This window comes from Megalopta genalis, chromosome 4, assembly GCF_051020955.1.
Source record: "Megalopta genalis isolate 19385.01 chromosome 4, iyMegGena1_principal, whole genome shotgun sequence".
Lineage (NCBI taxonomy): Eukaryota > Metazoa > Arthropoda > Insecta > Hymenoptera > Halictidae > Megalopta > Megalopta genalis.
The window spans coordinates 29114907-29130907 of record NC_135016.1 but is presented as its reverse complement, the minus strand read 5'-3'; the positions used below and the strand labels follow the sequence as shown (position 1 = coordinate 29130907).

Below are 16001 nucleotides of genomic sequence, written 5' to 3'. Positions count from 1 at the left end.
GTTTCATCAGGGAGGCTCGACGAGTTCGGTTCTCTCCGTCCTTCTCAGTCTGTCTCTCGTTTATACGTCCCTCTGTCGCGGTCTATCCCGGTCTTTCCCTCTCCTTTCGGCCCTCGACGATTTGTATACCGCGAGCCTGTATGAAAGTTAATGAGTCAAAAGAGCTGGAGTTTGATGGTTCCATTAGTATCGACGTAAAGCCGCTGATTAATTTTGGAACGCGCCGCGATCCGAGCGGTTGCGGATCAGGTAACGAGCGTAATCACGGTGTGCTCTGGTTTTATACTTCGCTCGAATCCTCGCAAGACGGCGGCTCAATTTTGTCCCGGTGTATTTAAATCGTTCGCTTAATTACTGAATTTTCGGCAGTCAAATTGAATAAATTGCTGTTACGATCGGAAGGCTAATGAGTCTGCGAGAAATAACTTGAAAAATATGGTTTGAAAAATGTTATGAACTCATATATCACAAGTTTTGAAAATGGTTCACCGTCCATGGGGACAAATTTTGTACGCACTGTAAAAAATATTAGAAACATTTGAAAACAATTTTGCGTTACCGTCCATTTAGAAAACTGCTGATAGAACAGGTACATTCTTAATTTCTGCTTCTCGCAGTCGATTTGGAACATTTTTGTGCCATGCGATAATTATTTTACATAATATTTTAGTATTTTACAGCGTAATTAAAATGGAACCGTGACAAAAGAATTTTTTGCTCTTAAAATATTATCCAAGCTAAACCACTGTGCAAGCTAAATATTTGTCATAATTAGACAGCGCATTTTTACGCATTTACGGAATAATTTATGGAATAATAATGACTTTTGCATTTGCGCGTTGACTTTGTTGTAAAGAAGAGCAGACGTTTTGTAATTTAAAGATAAAAGAGCAGACATTTTGTGACTTAAGGATAGAGAGCAAATATTTTGCGAATTAAAGACGAAGAATATTGTATGTTGAGATGTTGAGTATATAAATAATAAATAATTTAATATTTATTCGAAAGGTACCACGTTGTATAACTTTTGTCTGTATAACTTTTCCAATTCCCGAGTACAAGAACACGAAGCTCGATGTTAAAAGGAACGGTAATACGTCGCTCGCAGCTGCGGCAGGCTCTTTTCCCAGCCGTGGCTTTAAAAATATCACTGGTTCGCACACGATCCTTATGAAAGCCCAGTAATTTCGCAGCCTCGAGCACCTCGCCGCGCGTGATCATTCGTCATACTTACAGATCCCAAATTGGCCGTGTACAATAGTCCGGATAAAAAGTATCGCCCTAATCCCGCGGATTCGCGAACATTTCCAGACCCATCGTGGGCTTTGCAAATAATCTGTTTCATTTTTTTTTGCCAGGTATTTATTCGTCGTTTGCTCTTACATGCTCGTAGATAATGGACGGATCCTCCGTTTTTATACGACCATCGGAGTAATTGTTTCGCGCGTTAGTTTCGTCGTTGATCTATTCGGTTGGACAGTGTCGATAAAATAGCGTTAATAATTAGTAAAATAGTTTGTACACGACGTTTAAACAAATGTGACTAAATTTTAAAAAATCATAATTAAATGTAGCATAAAATGATTCGTTAAGAATCAATCATTTCAGAGTCTTCAAAAATTGATTAAAGTAGACGTCTTGTTAACGAAATACTACTCCAATCTTTTGGAGCAATTACATATTTATTCAGATTTATATATATATATATGGGTTGAATAAATTGCTCCAAGCAAATATTTGTCTAAATCTGAATAATATTTTATAATACATAATAATTGAATAATATGTAGTATCATATTATATAATATATAATAATTAAGTAATATAATATTATATTATATAATATATAATAATTAAATAACATAATATTATATTATATAATATATAATAATTAAATAACATAATATTATATTATATAATATATAATAATTAAATAATATTATATATATATATATATATATATAACATAATATTATTATATTATTTAATTATTATATATTATATAATATAATATTATATTACTTAATTATTATATATTATATAATATGATACTACATATTATTCAATTATTATGTATTATAAAATATTATTCAGATTTAGACAAATATTTGCTTGGAGCAATTTATTCAACCCAACTCCGATCTGTACACTATTAATTCACAACGTTATTAAATCGATTTGGGTCGAGAACATGCGACCATTCCGCGACGGTATCTACGACGATATCGCTGGCCAAACAAAACCGTTTTTCATTTCAGCTCTCGCAGCGGCGATCGGTTCCCATTGAACCGAGCGAATTAAACGATCGCGACCGGTCGCCGCGAATTCAGGCCGATTTCATCCCGCCGATTGAACTCTAACCGAGATTTGCGTCCCGAATCGATCCGGGACGGAAAAGTAACGGGCGAGACGTATCGAAAATTCAATCGCCGCGCTCTCGCAACAACCCCCGTTCGCGGGTCCTGTGCACGCATTGCAGGTGGCAGTTGCCATGTCGAATGATTTTTGGCGAGTCCGCAACGGTATTCTGGACGTGTCACTCCGGTAATTAGATCGTATCGGTGTAAATATATGTACACGGGCGCGTGTGTGTCCCGCGCGCAAAGCAAATCGTTCGACCTCTTTAACCGGCCGCTTCCCCTTCCTGCACGCGGCCCACCAGCCACAACGCTGGCGAATTAATTAACGAAGCTCGCCGCATTAATGATGTAACGACAGGATTTACGACGTTTCCGGCAGCCGAAGGGTCGATTTCCCTCTTTTCGACTTTCCCTCGTTCCTCCTTTTCATCTGCCCGCCAACTCGCGATTGAAAGTCGGGAGAGCTTCCAATCGCTTCTTTTTCTGCACGCGATCGCCGTCTTGGTTTTTCTCAAGAGAATCTCCGCGATTTCGTACCTGTTTCGCGTTTCGGCGAATATATCATCGTTGTTGCTAGATTTTTTATTAGTACGTTTCATCGTTATGACTGGACTGCGGAGTTTATGCATTTATGACAAAAATGAGATCAAAGACGAAATAACAAATGGATATAAAGAATTGCGTTACTTTCAACCGATTAAAGGTATCAACACTTCGCACTGGGGCGGTGACTTTGGGGCACCGCTAAAATTTGTTAGCTTACGTTCCAAGGTTATTTTTATATTATCAAAAAGTTGAGATTTAAAAATTGTTAAAAATGCGACCGTTGCGCGAGTCACAAGACTCAATTCTCAATTCAATTCTCTCTCAATTTCAATTCTCTCAATTCAATTTCGTACGCGTGAAATGCACTTTTGTCATGTAAATTGAAAATACCGTAAAGCAGACAAATATTATTTTAGATTTACAGTTAAAATAGCTTCGAGTGCGAAGGGTTGAAAGAACAGATAAAAATGTAGCTCCTGTATCTTGTAATTGGGACAGACAATTTTTATTTTGCACAAAAATCCGCGCTCTAGTTACGACTATGGTAGACCGCGGATTTTATGCATTGATATTAAAAAAATTTAAAGATTCCGTTGAACTATCCAGTGAGTATTTGTCTTTCACGACGTTATATTCTGTGCAACTCGGGTTTTGATTTTCGTTGAAATCGTTCCCCTTAAAGAGTCAAACAATATTGTTCAAAATCCTCGATATCTGAAGCTCGCCGAGCCGCTTGAGGGAAGAACGGAGGAGAAGCTTCTAAGACTCGCAGATCCCCGACTCACCTGAAAGTGCCAGCTCTATGGCGAAACGAGTTCAGTCGTTAAGAGGACGAGGCACTAGCGAGACCATTGGTCCAAGTGCGGCGCATTCTCGTCCAGCCCGGTCTGAACGGAGCGGTAATTAGCAATCAGCTCGGCACCCTCTCGGAACGGCGCGGTGCGGCGGTCTCGGGACCGCGCGACGTCACTCAAAGCGGAGAGGCATTAAATGTACCGCGAGTTATTAACGACGTTTGGCTTCCTCGGGCGCGATCTCGTGTTTCCGGGCAAAGCGGATTCCACTGCGATGCGAGAGAGCGAAAGAGAGAGAGAGAGAGAGAGAGAGAGAGAGAGAGATACGGAGAGAAGGGTTTGGCCCCGTGTTCGACGAACTGCGAACGAACGATAACGCGAGTGGGCCACCTGCGACTCGCACGACTTCGCAGAAATCGCCGTTCTCAGGGCGGCAATCTGGCGGCCGGGGGAGACAAGGGCTGGCTGCTATGCCGGGACGACCCTTTTAAGTGGCGACAAAGGTACTGCGCGCTGTTCCGACCCTCGTGGATTCGCCCTTACGTAATATCTTGCCAGTAGTCGGATCGCGGGCCACCCTCTCTTTTTTCCGTCCTCGACCGCCCTCCCCGCCGTCGCCGTCCACGTTTTTTCCCTACCTATCGCGCTCTTTGTTTCCCCGTCGAAGGATATTTTGAAGGGTTCGGTGCGCGTTAATGGACGATTTAGCCGTCGCGAGCTCGCTGAACCGACGACCAACGCCGAGATAAGAGAAAGCCGCTTCTCGCAGATTCTTGATAACTGTGCCAAGGTTGACAAGGCCGTTTCGCACGGCGCGTCCCGTCGACGTTAATTCCGAAATTTCGAGGATTATTGTCTGCCGGAGGTTCCATTGTGACGGCTAATTGCATGGATCCCGTCATTGTCTGCTTTGATAATAATGTGCAGTCTTTAGACCCGCGAAATGTGAACCGATATCGACGCGAAGTTCACGCGGATAGCGTTCGATGCGTTTATCGGGGAAACGACCCTGTGGCAAACAGTATTCAATCACTATTTAACCCATCGTTGTACCATTTTTTTCATAATTTCCGTTGTAATAATTTCTTAGAAGAAGAATTTATATTTATTGTGTCCCCCTATATTTATTTAAATTCGTAAATACTGGTAACAAGAGGACAGAATTTTATTCCGTCTTAAAGGAAAAAAAGCATTCATATTTAATAAAATATTACCAGAAATCTCTACCACGTGTCAGACTCGTCAAAGTACGGCAAAGGGTTAAAACGCAATAACTTCGTTCAAAGGATTTAAATGACTTGAATTTTCCTAAGTGTTAAAGGGACTAGTTTACGATAAAATACTTCTTACACTTTAATAATACTTTATTCATAATACTTAATGGATCCCAATACGAACAGGAATCCAATTAAACTCAGCTCTTTTCTCCTTCGAATTGCTCTGATAATAATTATAAAGTTCGTTTTTTATTTCAAGCATCGCGTCAGCGTTATAATACCTTTCGCATTTCTTATTTTTCTCCTAACTTCCCGAAAAAGGATTTACGGACTGAACGATCCGAGCTGGACAAAATGACCGATTCTACATTCTTTTGTTTTAAAGTTGTCCAAGTGATAAAGACTCGTTCATTGAAAATGATTAAATAAATTCCATAATCCAAGTTTGTATTGCAATAAAAATAGCAAAAAGTCTAAATAAATACGGTCCCTTCGTCGCTATAGAACAACACACGTTAGATACTTTTAACCTTTTTCATTGTAATTTATAGCGAGCGGAAATGCATTTTCGCGCACCGCGAAGCGTCGGTAGATTTAGCGTTAACTAACATTTTAGTCTTGCTCTTATTGGGTTGGCAACTAAGTAATTGCCGATTTCAGTTATAGATGTCTCTCACTCCCATTTTTATGATATCCGTAAATGTTATACTATAAAATTATTATTATTATTATTATTATTATGTTATTTTTTATTATCCGTGAATGTTAGCAACTGGACAAATTGAATGCAGCGGTCAAGGAAAAGCGACCAGAATTGGTCAATCGTAAAGGTGTCATTTTCCAGCAGGACAATGCTAGGCCGCACACGTCTTTGTCCACTCGGCAAAAATTGATGGATATTGGTTGGGAATTGATGTTACACCCACCATATAGCCCTGATCTCGCGCCATCGGATTACCACTTATTTCGATCCCTGGACAACTGCCTTCGTGGTAAAACTTTTAATGACGATGACGCTGTAAAATCTCACTTAACTCAGTTTTTGGCCGAAAAGGATCAGACTTTCTACGAGCGTGGAATTTTCAAGTTGTCGGACAGATGGCAAAAGGTCATCGAACAAAATGGAAAATACATTACAGATTAAACTTCATTCCAAGTAAAAAGAAATTTTTTATTTCATTGAACAAATCGGCAATTACTTAGTTGCCAACCCAATATTTGCAGAACACAGTCGCGAAGTATATGTACGGAAAAATGCGGGATACCCCGTACTCTCTTTAACGCTAGAAAACCATTCGCGCCAGTAACGTCGTCGCGAGAAGCCGGCAGACGGGATAGTTTCCGTGCAGAATGTTGCTCTCGTTTTCCGTTGCGGTGAACAACATCGACGGGCCGTGTTGTCGCAAACCGAAACCTCGAGCGGCGCACAATTGACAGTGACGCGCGTAGAAGCGTCACTCCCGTCGTGGGTTGGGGCGGATTTTAATAAACCGGAAGCTTATTGTGCGGTCCGTTTGGATAGCATACACGCTGGCGTTATCAGAAAGCCGGAGAATGAATGCTCGGCGTTCGTCGCGACAGCGCGGAAGACAGCGAAGCGACAGCGCGACGTCGACGTCCGTGCTCTCGGGGGTTGCTGGGTGGTCGGAGAGCATAGGAGAGGAGAGAAGAGGAGAGGGAGGAAGAACTGGAGCCCCGGGGGAGGGCTGCATTGTTGCAGTGCCGGTGATTACGACCGGCAAGCGAACCTCCTTCCCACTTTTTGCTGCAAGTTCACCGAGTGGTTCCGGCCAGCCGAGATGCCCTCAAGGTCCCGCGCTCGTGTCCGCGTCTTCTTCTCACCCCGAGCCCGTGTTTCTGCTCTTTAAGTATCGTGCCTTTCCTACGATCTGCTTGATTGCGTCGTTAAACCCGAGTACCAGCCATCGCTTCGCTATTACACCCACGATCCACGCCCTCGCATCCCGCCTCCGAGAGAAATATCCAGAAAAAGTCGTCTTCTTTACCCGTCTCGCTCATTCGGATTCCCTTAACCCTTCCTCGCGCATCTGAATGCCAGCTGATTGGCGAGAAACGGGGCTGCGAGCTTCCAAAGCAACTCTCGGATTGAAGGACCCAGTCTTCGTCTTTGATTCCGTTCCACGAACGCCTGCGAGAGAACATGCCTCTCGGTCAGCGCGAAGATACGTACACCGCTGGATCCTGGGATTTTTAACCAGTTAGCTGTGGCGCCTCCATTTCAGAACGCGCACCTATATATGTCGCGAGAATCAAGCGACGACGAGTATACTCGTCGAACACGATGTAAGTGTCGTTGTTAAAATATTGGATCAAAAAGACGGTTTTATTCGATAAAATTAACAATTTTATTACTAATATTTACTTATTCGCTCGACGTTAACATGTACCATATACATAATAAACGAAAAACCCAGGGATAATCGAATACTTATAAAAGTTAAAAATCCAAATTGCTGCTGTAGAGAGAGTGGTATGTAGCAAAGAAAGGACCAATATATAATGGCATTTTGCACGTCGAACACCAATACCGTGAATCTTTTCTAATTTTATCTTTATAACAATGTAAACAACTTCGTGCAGGATTGGCCTGAAAATATTCTGAACATCTTGAAATTTGAGAATATGTTTTTGTTTTCCTTAAAATTACAATTTAAATAGCCAATGGTCGCTACTTCTTACGCACGACGAGTATACTCGTAGTGCCACAAAATATTGCCATTTCTCCATGACGAGTATAGTCGTCAAACACAGCAAACTGATTAATCGATCGATGCGATCGCGTCGAGTATCGAATATCGACCACAAAAATTCCTGCGATGTCAAAGTCATTTAATGTTGGCACTACCAAATCGATAAAAATGTCTGGTCTCCGATTTTTTCTTTTATAATTCCCGACGCTATAAAAATGTTCTTCTCAGAAATTTTTATTCAGACTTCTGTGCATTCAAGCATTTATTCCAACAAAAATTCTTAGTAAGTTCAAATAAATTCAATCCTGTCATTGTTACGAAACAAAATACATTAGTAGCGTTTAGGGCTCGGTAATTCTATCGTTAACCAATTAGGTGTTTTGGACGAGTATACTCGTCGGCAAGAGTTCGTGTATACGCGTAATACCAGCGAACTGGTTGAATTAAGTAAATGGATAAATGTTGCTAATCAAATAAATAGAACGGTCATTTCATTAAACTTCATTCTACAATATAACAATCACGTATACACTTTTCAACGAGATTGGAACAGCTAACTGGCGAATCGTTTCATATGATTCTCCCAATCGTTTAACCGTTGCAAAATTCGTTAGCTCAATTTTCATTCATCAGAAGCAACAGATCTCCGAATACAAGTGACAATAAAAAAAACCATTAAAAATTGATTCACGAGAACTACGTCAGATTCGCTCTCAGAACATCTCGACCGAATCCGAGCTGCGGAAGAACAGAATTTCAAAGCCCGGAGAAAGATTAGAGTGACCAGAGAAAAATGATGTACCGGCACGGACCTCGTTATCGCGAGCGATTGTTCCGAAGAAATCAAAGCGTCCGGAAGCGAAGGTTTCCCTTTTGATCTTCCATCTCGGTCCCGACGCGTCTCTGCCGTTAATAGCCGATCGATGCCGGCGCGAAGCGCGATTCACGGACCGTCCAAGTCGAGAACTACAAAGCGGATCGTTTGCGATCGTCTAGCATTTTCTTGCGATCGCGTGGCGGCGCGGCGCGAGAAGTTCGATTTCTCACCGGTGGAAGAAGGACGAGAGCGAAGAGTGGAATGGGGAGGGACTCTCCCGTTGAGCCGCGTTTAACGAGAAACAAGGGCGGCCGGCCGAGGATGCTGTTTCTCAGGGAATCCGTAAGACGACTTAGAAACAGGACTCTTACGGCGCGACGCGGCGGTAGGAGGAAGCATGTCGGTGTCTTTCACGGGGAAACCGAAGGGCCCGGAGAGGTGTAGAGCGCGGGAGGAGGTCGGCGGAGATGGCCCGGCGGAGGAACTTCTAAAATCAATTAGCAGCCCCTCGGGCGATGGGGTTCCGTTCCCGCGACTACGGAAGGACCCTCTCCGTCATAGGATAAGGGGTGATAAGGAGGGGTCGACGTTTATCCCAATAGAGAAACCGGCGGAACAATCACGACGTTTCTACGAGTATCTATCTACACGTATACGAGAGGAGGCGCGGGATGCCGGTTCGCGAGACTGTGCGGGTACGTGGGTGGCCGGGCCACCTGCAGGGGTTGCAGCGCGGTTCAACCCTTTCGGCGAGCAACTAGTACCGCCGCGGCGCTGCGGGCTGCTGAGATTATCGTCGGAAGACGAGCGAGTCGATGCTAATGGAACCTTTTCCTCGCGATCTCGACACCCTCGCACTAAATCTGCCTTTCTTTCGACCCCGCGCACTCGGGGTCAGTTTGTGAGCTTTTTGTCTTATTTTACTTCATGTTTAACCCTTAGCGCTCCGTTGGCTCCGCTATGGAGACATCCGTCATTTGTTCCGTAAATCCGAAGGCTCTGCTGCGGAGCCCAATGTTTTTAGCATGATTACACCGAAGATGCTATGTTTTTGTCGACGTTGGCAATTGTTATTTGTAGTGAAAACGTGCTTATCGTGTGTACCATTACGATTAAAACATTTTTTGCCCGTTTTTATACTTAGCGACATAAAATGAATAAAATCAAACGCTTTCACGAGGACGTGTAATCTTTTCCGCTCAAAATAAGACTTCCTTCATCTCGGGCGCTTTGCTCTAAAAATGTGCCGGAGTTGCTGGTAGTGATATTTTTCAGAAAAACGCTGTTCAACTTTATTTTAGAACGTCCGAAGAATATTTACTAATTTTTAATTTAATTTAATTATTAATCGAGCCGATTCCAGCGAAGATTAACAATAAAAAAAAATCCGGCAAACTCGCGCAAAAGATATTTTTGTTTCAATAATTCCGCATCCGAACAGAATTCAACAGACGATTCGCGATGCTAATTTTATAATAAATCGCGTGAAAGAACACGAGGGATATATTTATTTAAGAATTGCGAAGAATACCATTAATAGTAAATTTACCCATTTCGACGAGGATTTGCTGCTTGGAAATTTCGGTCACAATTCACGATGTCGATGCACCGATCTCGCACAATGTTAAGTAGATACCATTACGATTAAAACATTTTTTGCACATTTTTATACTTAGCAACATGAAATGCGTGGAGTGCTAAGGGTTAATGTCGCATCGACCTTCGAGTCATTGGCGACTCCGTGGTGCTGATTTCTTCCCTTCTAGCAATTTTATTCCGTAATAGATGTTGATTTCCATTAAATGGGCTAACGGTGCCAGTTACTGTGGGATGACCAACTGTTGTGCCTTCGGTTGGCATGATTTGATCGGGTATGGTTAACTTTACATTTATCGAATGAGACTTAATAATTTTTCTTATGCAAAAATCAACGAAATAAACGAATTTCTTATTTCATAATTATCGAAGTCATCAGGCTGCTTCCGTTAAAAATTGTTCATTATGTTTCTTTAATCAGGCTCACGCTGTTATCAAAATTGTAAAAAATTTAAATAAACTCGATCTTGTAATTGTGATAAAGCAATACTTGTTAGTCGCTTTTAGACCTCGATAAGTTTAGCGTCAATACATCTCATTCGATAAATATAAGGTTAATTATGCCCGAAAGCAAACTAAAGACACAAGAATTGGTCCCTCTGTAATAATCGGCTCCGTTGCCCTAGTTAAAAGTATTTCCTACGTGTTTCGGCGATGCCAGGGTCGCAGGCGATGTTATTTTGTATTTCTGTCTTTTGGGCGTGGTGTCTTTTGCACTCGAATGGTAAGCGGTCGATGAAATTTGTCATAAATGGCTTTTAAAACGTCGCTTTAAATGAAAATCGTGCGCCTGAAAACAATGTTTCCGCGACGACGGTAAAAAGCAATTAGTTCGCAGCCGATCGTAAAAATCCCATGCGTTTCCCGATTGGCTTGGCGACGTGTCTCGTCCTCGCGGCCCCGAGATTGCCGAAATTTCTATTTGCTCGGGGCGCAGCCGAAAAAAGTTAATTATTTCGCGTTCGCGGGACGTCGAGTGGAGTCCCGGGGTCCCGCGCACGCATTCATCCCGGCGAATTCGAGCAGTTCGTGCGAAGGGGCGTTTAAACTTTTACCTGGAGGGATGCAGGCGAGGGGATGGAGCCGGTCGAGCGTCTCCCGCGACCCGCTTCGAACTCTAACGACCGCCAGTAATTCGTCCACCTGGAGTTGGATGACCGATGAAGTCGACTTACGCGAGATGCGCGCGACCACGTAGCCGAAGTTTCGAGATCTTAGGGTTCCGGCTTGTCCTTATGCGCCGTATAATTGAGCATCGCGACGAGGATCCCTTTTGGGGCCGGCCCTCCGTCCCTATCGAGCCAACCGATGGTTGTCCAGGCTCTCTGCTTTGTCCAAAGTTTCCGTCTTCGAGGACGACGACTTGGAACGGGAAAGCTGTTCTTGGGAAATAGAGAAAATACAGCTTCATAATCTGTCGAATGAACATCAAAGTGGAACGTACACTCCAGGCTATAAGTGCACGAACAGCTGGCAAATAGTCGAAAGCTCGGATCGGAGAATGTTGTGGAATCTTTGAATAAGAGTCTATTTCGAAGTAGAATGTTTTCGCATCGTGTGTTTCGATGGGAACAAAAATTGATCAGAGATTATGTTCGATGGGATTAGAAACGTTCTTCGTTGTCATAGAAAGGTTGGGATATGTCGACTTCTTATGATGTATTCCCGTAGATATTGATGAGAGAACACCGAAAATTCAAGTTTCAATGTGCGGAACTCAAAAGCTGTACGTATCTAAACTTTGATACGTCCAGTTCATAGAAAATTCCTCAAAGTATTATATAATAATAATTATTATATATAAATGTATATTATATATATATATATATAAATATTATATAGTAATAATAATAATAATAATAATAATAATAATATATAAATTGTCTAGCGCAAAATAGACTGTTAATATCAATTTCTTTCTAGAAAAAAATAGCTACGAACTTAGAAAACCATCAAATAAAGTACAAATAATGATGAAATAATGTAACATAATCATATCCATACGTAGGAGCTTACAAAGATTTTTCCCAGCTGCTTCAGACGACAGCAACGATCCTCGATCTTCGTCCGAACTATTCTACTGCACGAACGACGCTGATATAAAAATGAGCGACCCGGAGCGAGCGATTCATTAAGGCAATTAGAGAGCGGCGCGAGTTCGCTCGGTATTTCACCTGAGAAGCCATCCGTCAGGTGACAATGGGTGAAATTGCGTGTGATTAACTAGGAACGTAATATTCAAGAGCGGTCTTTCATCTCGGCGCGTGGAGGGTGGAGGGTCTCTCGTTAAAGAACCTTTGTCAGGTGGTTGCGGATCGGTAGCAGGAGATCGGCGGAAAGACGAGCTAAGCCGAAAGATACCGGCCGATTAGAGAGGCCGTTCCCGAAGACCCCCTCCCCCCTTCGCCGGCCGCCATCTTATTGCACGGACCCGTCTCCGCTCGGCGAGAACGAGCTGCTCTTCTCTCCGACTTTGAGGCGAGTTTCGCTCTCTTTGAAGGGACCTCGGCCCTCGCGACCCTTCCTGACCCTCGGAGGCGGAGGAGGACGCGACAAAAAGGCCTGTGGTCCTTCCGCGGCACATTTCTGTCCTATTGGAAGGACCAAAGGGCCGAGGGGCACGCGTATTCGTTTAAATGAAGACGAAGGGACTCCGAGACGGTGTCCTCTAATCGTGGAATCACGGACTTCTTTTGCTTCGCTTCTTCCGTCGTCTATTGACATCCCGTGGTATTTGTTCCGCTGGATACTTGTATTGACTCGTTCCATCTCGATTAAGTTGGAACTTTGATCGTGTGTTTGATTGTAGCTCCTCCGACGACTCCGAGGAATCTACGGGCTACGGATGTTCCACGGGAAAGATCTCTCCCGATGGAACGCGACCTTCGACCTCTTTGTAAAGATCTGATTCGAACATTTTTTATATATAGATATTTTTAGAGAAATTTTTAAAGAAAGAAACTATTCAAATTAGTTATAAATAGTAGTTGCTATAAATGCTGAAGTACGTTGGTGAAGAACAATCGAGAGGATCTAAGTGGCTGTGTTCTACTTAACCCTTACGGATTGGGAGACATTTCTGGGGCACCCTGTACATAGATTTAAGAGCTGATATAAGGGTCGTCGATGTTTACCAACTGTAAGTGACTGTAAATGTAATTACAAGAATATCTTTTAATGGAGAAACGAAGCGTACGCGAATAATTCAACTGTACAGAATTCCTATTAACCCTTTCGCTACGGCAGCTCCATCCGCCGAAGTACCGTCACCGAACGGAAACTTGCTCCGGAAATATGCACAGTGCGCGTGGTTTCTGTATATATGTTGTTCCAAGTCTTAAATAATAACTGTGCCGAATAAAACAATCGTCGCTCTAATGTAACAAGTATATTTACATTTTTAATTTAAAAAGACTTACAAAATTATAGGTAACACAGGTATTTATATAATTACAAAGCCTAACGATTAAATGTTTAATATAATTAATAACGAGACGAAAATGATTAAAATACAATAATATGTAAAAACTAATAATATAATTCTGTGCGATATATTTGAAAGCAAGGATCTATACAAAGGCCAACGTCGCAATCTTTGAACTCGTACCGCGAATCCGTTCTTTTATCATTTTTGCTACAGATTACACATCTCCGTCTTCTGTATACACTTCATTTCGATGCCGCATATATGAGCCGTTTATTTTGAAAGCGGCATAAGTCACTTTGTTTTTAAGTCGATATATTTAAGGGTTTGCGTTTTAACACGTTTAAAAATATGGATGCTAACTTCCGAGAAGATTTACTTGTATTTGTTATCTCAGGATACTTTGAACTCGTACCGCGAATTCGTTCTTTTATCATTTTTGCTACAGATTACACATCTTCGCCTTTTGTATACACTTTATTTCGATGCCGCATATATGCGGCGCCCGTACCCACGAGTCGTCGAGTGGACGCCGCATATATGCGGCGCTCGGCGCGAAAGGGTTAATTCAGCTTGAAGATGTAATTGCGTTTCTTCTTCGGCAGGATCGAAAACCAATCAAACCTGTTCCAAACGGGACACCCTGTGTAACATTCGCGTGACTATATTTGACGTCCACTTTTTATTTCTTATTCTCCGATATTATTTCTTAAGAATTCGCCGTGCTCTTCGTTTATTTTTAAGACGACGATCGCTTCTCGCTAGCGAGTCCGTAGGCAACGATAGGATTTTTCACTGGACGTCGCGGTAACGTTGCCCACGAGACCGACTAATATAATACAGCGAACGAAGAGAAACGAGTCGAGAGGAGAAAAAAGGAGGAGCAAGGAACGGCTTGCGGAGCTCTTTGTAGAACCAATCCAAGGGTCCATCGCGTACCCAGCTCTGGGAAACGATGTTGAATAGCTCCGGGTAAGTTCGGTCTTCGTGCGCAGACTGGACCTCGTGAAACTTTAACGCGTTTACCCTGTTAGTGGCCCGGGGACGATATATCTGCGCGCTGAAGATGAAGATCCTTCTCCTCGAAGGATTCCGTATCGGAGACCTTTCACTTGTCATCGATCATGATTAGTCGTTGTAATGGGCCCGGCCCGGTAACTCACTATTTCTTGATTTTCGCGCGGCAACTCGGGAACAATGGGGGAGATAAGTGCGAAATTTGATCATTTTCCTCCGACGATTTTGTCCGAGAAGCTTGCTGACCATAACATCGAGTAAAACTATCTCCCATAGTGACAACAATTAACGAACCGTACACGTCCGAAGAGAGGAAAAGCGAGTATGGATTTCGGGAACATTTTATCTGGAAAATTATATTTTTAGGGGTGGTTATATATTAATATCTGCTGATATTCATGCAAAATAAAAAATTATTACATCTGTCATAAGAAAAAGGAGTTGTAAATAATATAATCGAATAGTTAATTTTTTCTGGTAATGTCACTGTTTTGTGTTTCGTTTTCTCATTTTTATCACAAATGCATAAAAGCCGCAGTTTAGCGATTACTATAACTGCTATACAGTTTTAACTGCAACTTATATAAATTTCAGTGAAAAGTTGTGAAAAATGGTGGTGCCCCCCTCCCCCCAGGATCCAGTAATAACATAAACAAGCCGTTGATGGTAGAAATGGTGTAAAAAAAGTTAATTTATGGATAATGAAAGATAAACTAACATAAATAATGGTTACGACTCTGTTACGTAAATCACAGTCGAGCTTGAACTTGAAATAATGAAAGAAATCAAATAAAATATTAAATTAAGATAATTATTATGATTTAATAACATTAAATCAACCTCTCTCTGGCGAAGGAATTTATTTGCACCACTTTTGCTTTTTAAACGGCTCGAATGTTGGATGGTTCCTAAGCTCCGTGAAACGTTGGTTAAATGTTTCATGAGTTTCGCCGCTTAATTATGAAACATCAGATTTTCCATAATACAGGAAACGTTTCAAAAATTTAATCCTCTAGTAATTAAATTCTACTTAGCGGAAATACAGTTGCAGTAACGGTCGAATGTTGGTAAGAGGCTAAACCGTCGGTATGATCGTTCGTCAATTCGAGTTTTCTTTCGGGATTATCCGCGGAATCTTCTTAGGAGGCAAGTCGTGTAAATATTGTTGGGAATCCATCGGTGTTTATCCTGCGGGGCGGCGTCGGCGGTTAATACGCCGGAAAATTTGGTAGAACCTGTTATCTTTGAATTTCACTCTCCTTTATCACGTTTCTTTGTAGACGAAACCAACAGTGCACGAGCCCGCGGATATTGATCCCCGAAACATCGCGTTTCATGTCAAAATGTTTTCTTCGCGTCGCTTCGAAATAATACACTTTGCGGTGTACCACAGTTTACAAGATTATTAACAATAATAAGCGAAATTAATAGACGCGTCGAATCGTTGAACCGTCCGACCGTTCATCGCAGACGAATCCGCACGAGCAACAGGAATTTCCGATTCCGATCAGACTCTTTT

The 16001-nt window shown here is 42.2% G+C and overlaps 1 protein-coding gene across 1 annotated transcript in view; it reads left to right on the top strand.

Annotated features, from left to right (window-relative positions):
* The window catches only part of hwt (SH2 domain-containing adapter heavyweight), a 414519-nt gene that overhangs the window by 287277 nt on the left and 111241 nt on the right, over positions 1 to 16001 (top strand). The window lies entirely within an intron of this gene.